Genomic DNA, 7,500 nt, shown 5'->3' with positions numbered 1-7,500 from the left:
ATTTCTCAGTTGCGAGGTTCTTGAAGCAGTTTAACTTAAAGATTCGCTATTAGTAGACACTGCTGCTGAACGCTGCTGAGAGACGCATAAACGCAGGTATTCACATGCACTTAATCACTCTCTCCCTCTCTCTAATAACCCTATTAGACTGCATTAATAACTGCATTAGCCTGCATATCAATGGCTCAAGCCTCTGTTATTAGCTCTAAAATGACGTTTTGGAATTTGCAACGGAAGGTTTGGGATGAGGTGCGTAAAAAATTAGTTCAACACACGAGATTTCAGGACGGAAACATGTCAAATGTCCTTGAAACAAATCATCTGAACAATGTCTTGATGTGTGGTTGTGACTCCAGGCCGTTAAAATTATTAGAGAAATAATGCACTCCCGAAGTGGTTATGTGGCCACGACGCCGCACCTATATGGAACGGTCTTTCTCAGTTCTCAAACAAATTAAGAACTACATTCGATTTTCATTGACTGAACGCACGCGCTTATTGCGATAGTAAACACTGTAACGGTTTCCACTGATTAAGAAATATTTTTGTTTGCTTGGGTGGTAATATTAGGCCTATTATAGCCTATTAATAGGGAAGGGGGGCCCAAAAATTTGTTGTGCCTATGTCATGAAAAGAGGTAAATCTGGCCCTGGCTGTGTGTGTACAACAAAACCACACACTTGGTAGCATTTGCATACTTATTTGACTATGTTTTGGGCGTCAGGATAGACACTGACAGCTTTGTGAGCTCTTGAATGACATCCTTCCTGAGCCTCTGACTTTCACTCAAATCATAAATATTTAATCTGGCTTTTTTAGTTAATGGAAGAAGGCACATTATGCTTTAGCGGGTTAAAATTACAGGTTAGAGACTTGCGCTTGGTAATGACTCAATAGTGTCAGAGGCTGCTGTTTTGTGACTGCCTTGTCTACTAACTTGAGGCAGTTCATCAGCAAGTGAACTTGACCTCAGGCTTTTGTGTGTGAAGCAGCCGTTTCAGGGGTTTGACTCAGTGGGGGAGGGTCTACGGTTAGTAAATGTATGTGTAGAAGGAGTGTAATTTAGCCCCACCTTTGTTTTTTTGCGTTTTCATGGTGGTCCACATATATGGTGGGGAGCCCAGCTGGTGTCCAGCTGCAGTGTCAGATAAGCCTTTCCCTGTCCTGTCCTGTGTGGGACCATGATTGTGTTTGATTGGTGTCTGCTGAGTGGGGCTTTTCTGTAGAGAAAGTGATTAAGCACATACAGGGCCGTCCTTAGCTGACGCGAGGCCCGGTGCGAGGTAGGGAGCGGGGCCCCCCTCGGGGTCCAGCTGGGCTCCCTTTGAAATATTGCCCATATTGGACACTATGAGCTAAACAGACAGCTAAACTGATTTGTGTGTGGAAAACACCCTGTCCTTTTATGTTTATAAATACTTCAATACATTTTACAATATAGGCTAATTTGTGATAATTTTATGTTAAAATCTTAAACTTCTACTTCCAATCTTAAAGCATCCAGAATTAGAATTAACATTTATACTGTTTTTCAAAGAAAGTGTCACAGTACCTATTGTGGAGCAATATATATATTATATTTTAAATATATTTTTAATTTATTATGTAAGATACACAGAAAGATCGACAAACATCGACACCGACCGAGGATGTGAAATTACCTGCGTCTGTTAGAGCTTCATTCCCCAGGTCAGGTCATTAATTTGTGAAAAACAATCAGTTCGCCATGTCCACTGAGGAAAACGATATATTTTTGTCTAATTGTCCTGTCAGCTGTTATGTTTACATGACTGCGTCAGCGCTGGCAAGACAGACAGCGTCAGCGTCTGTCGTTATAGCGTCGCGTTGCTCGTCGGTTGAGCTTGTAAGGTAGTGTTTCAATTTCAAGCAATTTCAACATGTTGGGACTTGTGTTCTTGGTAGTTCGGACTTGACATGATTGACTCAGGAGTACGAACGTCCGAGGATGAGGACGCGCTATTACTGCAAAAAGATGGAACAACAGCCTGATAACGTCACGCAGCTAGTCTTGACATACTTTGATTGATTATCCTCATTGCAATGTATATCCACAAAAAACGAAATTTAGTATAGGCTAAAACACAGTCCTGCCTCTTTTCATGTTCATTTTAAAAATATGAATATGTTGTTCAGGCAGCACAAGCAAACTGGTAATATAAAAAACATTCATGCCCCTTTTCATTAAATAATGAACCTAGCTGTAATAAGTGTCAATCCAGCATGTTTCTTTCATAAGAGAAGACATCATCCAAAGATTCGAGGATGGTAACTGTGTGTGTATATTTTTGCTGTCAACAGTCAATGTCACATCTGAAGGAGAAAAAAAAATGGTTTTACCAAACTGTATGAACATAAGAATAGGTAATAGATTTATGACTCCTTGTAACTTTTGTTTCTTGAGATCATGTGACCTTGAGCCTCCATATAAGTGGCAGTGATAGGGAACACAATGCTGACCAATCATGACTGAATTACTGTTCCATGATTCATTTATATTCATTGAACCGTGACAGGGATCCATCAGTGACCCTACTGAGGGTTCTTTTGTCAAAGGAACATCACATTCAGCACAAATAGGTTAGAGATTAATTGTTTGCCCTTTCTCCTCATAATTTCCTGCCCTTCTCTCTCGCTCTTTCCAGAACGAAGGATTTAACAATGTTAAGTTGACAGGGCAGATGAGGCTAATTGATAGCATATTGATCAGATGGATTTTTCAAATTTATCCTCCACAGGAGGATCCTCCTCAACTTCACGCTTGACTTCAGAGTACACTTGAGTGACTGTGGTGTATATTAGCGTCTCACACCACAGACAAGCCATAATTCACAACACTTTTCACTTGCAAACTGTTGAAAAATGTCACTTTGTTCCTCTTGTTTCAGAGATGGGGGCTTAGACAGGATGAATTATACACGTAAAGTTTTTGATGTGTATTTATTATTGATGCTGATGGAAGCTTGGGAAGAAAAACGGCTGTAAGGAAATTACATCATCCGTTGGTTAGAGATTCTCAGAGTTGGTGTAAAAATGAAGAAATATGAACAACACAGTCAACCAGAAAGTGTTGTTTTTAAAGTATGAAACTAAAGAGTAACTAAAGGGTCTGATATTCTCACGAGGTTGCAGCAAATGAAAGAGTGCGAGTGTGAGAAATGAGATTTGAGTCTCCTAAGTGTGTGTGAATTTGCACAAACTCATATTGCACCATTCTCACTCCAATCAGTGTCTTCAAAACTCTGTCAGCCACGCATACCCCCCGCCCCCCGGCCCCACCTCCACCTCTCATTGGATGACCTACTGAGGTTGCCATGGAGATTTGTGTAGTAGGGCAAGCGTGTGAAATGAAGGGTGCAGATTTTGAATGGCCAAACCCCGTTATAATTTCATATGCACGCAAACACAGATTTCTGATCACGCAATCCTAGTATGTATGCAGTGATGCAGCCAAACCAACAAATATCAGTTAGTTTCTTCTTGTCTCTTCCTGGAGGCCCAGAGCATCATGTGATCTTTATTGAGAGGGTGGTCTTTGCTGACCAAGACATGACCAATAGAAAACAAAACACTTTTGTTTGTTTGTTTTAGACATGTTTGTTGAGTGGTGCAATTTTCATTTAGCATGCTATATATATAAATCCAGAAAATCTACCTGGATTCAATTTGACATCCAGTGATCACCATGCATTTATATTGTATGTAAGGGAACAGATTTAGTATATTCATTTAGTACATTCATTTTGTGTTCCACAGGGGGGAGATTTTTTTATAAAACATGAGGCTGAGTAGATCAGTTAAAAGCAAATACTGTGACTCGATAGACGGGCCAAATTTAGACATAAGAATGAGTAATTTCAGCTACAGCATTTAGACGAACACTTTTCACCTGGAGTAATCATTCCACTTATTAAAGATACAAATAATATTCTTTGGAAGAAACCACTTGGCTTGAAAATCAGGAATTTCCTCTGTGCGACAGACTTTTAGCAAGGAAACAGAACGGAAAAGGGGAGAAAGAGAGGAAGCAGAGAAAGCAAAAGATATTAGATGTCTACGTTTACTCTGTATCAGGTTATCCGTCTACTAAAAGCAGTCAAACAGGAAAAACAGGGAGCGTTTCACTCACAGCACTTCAAGTACAAAACAAAAGTTCAGTCTAGGATAGCAGGCAACCCCTTGAGAAGTTTTAAGCAACCGCTTCCAGTTTCCCCTGGAGATGAAGGAAAGAGTGTTTCTGAGAAAAGAGGGGCACGAGTGAGACCGTCCATGGACTTTTAACTCGAGTTTTTCAGAGTTGTCCTATGTTGCTACATTGTGTACTGTATTACTGAATTATTTAGCTTTTAGGATCATAGCAGCCCACAAATGTAGTGACGTCAGATGGCTTTTTTCACCACTTACAGCCTTTGACATTTTGGGTTTACATCAAACAATCCCCCTCTGTCTTGAAATACAGCACTCTTTCTCTCCCTCTCTTTGACTTGTTTGTATAAATGTGCTCTTATGTATCTTCTCTCTGTTCACTGTAATCAAATTCAATACAATTCCACCCAAGCAAAGCCCCTTCTAAATAGACCCCTTGCTTACACTCACTCCATAACAGTTTTTTGTCTTCACTTCCCTTCTCTCTCTTCTGCCCCTCTCTCACACTAGCACATGTGAAACAAAAGCCACAGGATACAGGATACAAGCACATGGAACAAGGAGATGTCATAACTACACTGTTATATGGGCAAAAGCAACATGTACAGTAATTCAGATATTTCATTATATAATTATACATTTTTAACAATATGCCAAATTTATAGCCATTTTACCCATAAAATGTACGTATTTGTCTGTTTGTAATCAAAATAAGTAATTTAAAAAAATAATATTATACACTACGTAAAAAAAAAAATATATATATAAACATAATGGTTTCCACAAAAATATAAAATAGCACAATTGTTTTCAACATTGACAATAATAGGAAATGTTTCTTAAACACCAGTTCAGCATATTGGAATGATTTCTGAAGGATCATGTGGAACAAAAGACTGGAGTAAAGCCTGCTGAAAATTCATCTTTGCCATCACAGGAATAAATTACTTTAAATTAAAATAAATTGAAAATAAATTTTAAAATATGTTAATACTGTACAAATTCGAAAAGGTTATTTAAAATTGCAACAATATTTCAGAATATTGCAATTGTACATATTTTTTGATCAAATAAGTGCAGGCTTGGTGAGCATAAGAGACTTCCGAACACTCAGGGTATACCATGAGCGTGATTGCTGAATTACCACACTAATGATTCTGCCTCTGGCCCTAGTTTTATAACAGATTCTGAGCTTATTAATCAGGCCCTCTAAGCCCCTGCGGGTGTCAAACCGAGGATAGAGCCCTGGGGTATCCCATCCGGCTCCCAGGTGTGATGAGAGCTAATGAGAATATGAGCTCAGGGATCATCAGGTTAAGCCACCCCCTTCCGTCAGCCACATGCTAACTGAGTCTAAGCTCAGTAGCATGTCTTACTGACCAGTGATACGTCAACACATCATGTCCCAACCACTAGTATGTAGCTTATTGTAGACCTGCTGTCAATGTTTACAATGCATTTTCCCCACTGTAAACACTGTTTTACCATGTTTTTTGAGCATTCCATCATACCATGGTATTCATTAAAACTCACATACCACAGTTAAAATGTGGTATATGAATATAAAATATCACAGTATACCAAAGTACCATGGTTTTACCATCATTGTAGTATAGTAGTGTGTGTTTTTGTAAATAAACCATGTTTCTCTCCCTTTGACCCTGTTCTTGCTCTCTCTCATTCACAGAATCAGGTCTTTTAAAATAGGCCATCCAACCATTAGTCACACATACACACTCAGTCAGCTCTGCATATGCATACAGCAGTAAAGTCTAATTTTCTGCTATTATACACACACAGAGAGAAAAAACACATTTTAAAGGGTAAATCCAGCTGACCCAATTACAGCTCAGTCATGGCTAATGCTAACTAATTCTTTAGACCATTGCGATTTATAAATCTGTACACACAAACATACACACATTCCAGCAGGTTTCTCATGTGTAGGGATGATATCAGAAGGTTATGGTGTTACATAAGGCTTTTACATAAGAAGCCACACTGCAGCAAGAGCTGCTCAGGAGTGAATGGTTTTTCGCTGCACAATTACTGTTGGGACTGCACCAAATCCCCCCTTCAGACACACATATACACACACACACACATCCATGTCTCTATCCACTTGGCCTTAATGAGTAAGCACTAAATCGAGCATAGCTCTTTCTTATCTGTATTCACTCCACACACACTTCCTTCTTTCACCTCACTATCCCAAACCACATCAATAACAGTTCCATGACAATGGAAGCCCATAATTCTCCCCCATAACCCACAATAAACACCTCCCTTTGTCAACCGGATTCATGCCGACAGCTGAACCTAGACCAGCTTTCTTCTTCCTTCCTAACGGGTGGGATTTAAATCCCAGCAGACTGTGGCTGGCTGCAAAAAAGACAACCGTGATGCTCTTTACATCTCTGCGATTAAAAAAGCTAACATCTAAGCTGCCCACATGGCCCGGTTTTGTGTGTGGAAAATGATGCATGCATTCACACTTGAATAGATGTCCACTTCCTGGATGTACTCAGAGAGTTGTTTTATTTATTAAATAAAGAACAATTTAAAGAAAGGAAGTATATAAAAGAAAGAAGGCATGTCATGGGCCTTCTGAAAAGAAAAGTGTTTTACAGTTTACAAATAAAATGTCCTAGTGGTTAAGAAAAACAGAGTAAAAACTTTATTACTGACTGGTGGATGAAGTCAAATACTGCATAAAATCTATTTCTTAATCACTATTTTTCTTGTAAAAATGTAAAAAAAAAATTAAATGTCAATTTATGTTGCTTTAAGGTTATTTTTGTATTTTTATACTAGAAAACTCACCAAAAAATACTGATTAAGAAGACGATTTCTGCAGTGATTGCTCACTTGAAAACTCTTCCTATGGAAGCCCAGTCCAAGTCTTAGAGCCAAAGGATGATAACATCTCCAGAAGAATGGTCACATGACAGAAGACAGATAATTCATGATACATATGGGCTTCTCCATATCTCTCTCTCCTTTATTTATTGAGCAGTGAGCAGGCAAATTAAACAGACCTTTGTGTAGAGTGATGTCATGCTACATTCAAAAATATCCAGCTCAGTATGTCCAGGTTAGTGAGAGTAGTACAAATCACTGTGAAAAAGGAGGATACTCATAATCCGGGGATTTATTTTTTGCAAGTCGTGTTTTCCAAAAGACAAAACAAGCAGTGCACAAATATCCACAGTGAGGTCATAGGGAGGTCCTTGTCCAATATAAAAGAGTAAGAAAAGTAAAGATTCGATAAAAAGAATGTTTTACTTTTCATCAATATCAATAGGAACATGGAAGTCACGTTGTGTGATACGAAAG

Source organism: Sinocyclocheilus anshuiensis, unplaced genomic scaffold, assembly GCF_001515605.1.
Source record: "Sinocyclocheilus anshuiensis isolate Anshui unplaced genomic scaffold, SAMN03320099.WGS_v1.1 scaffold1851, whole genome shotgun sequence".
In the NCBI taxonomy this organism is placed as follows: domain Eukaryota; kingdom Metazoa; phylum Chordata; class Actinopteri; order Cypriniformes; family Cyprinidae; genus Sinocyclocheilus; species Sinocyclocheilus anshuiensis.
The sequence above is the reverse complement of the archived record's forward strand: the minus strand, read 5'-3'. Positions refer to the sequence as shown.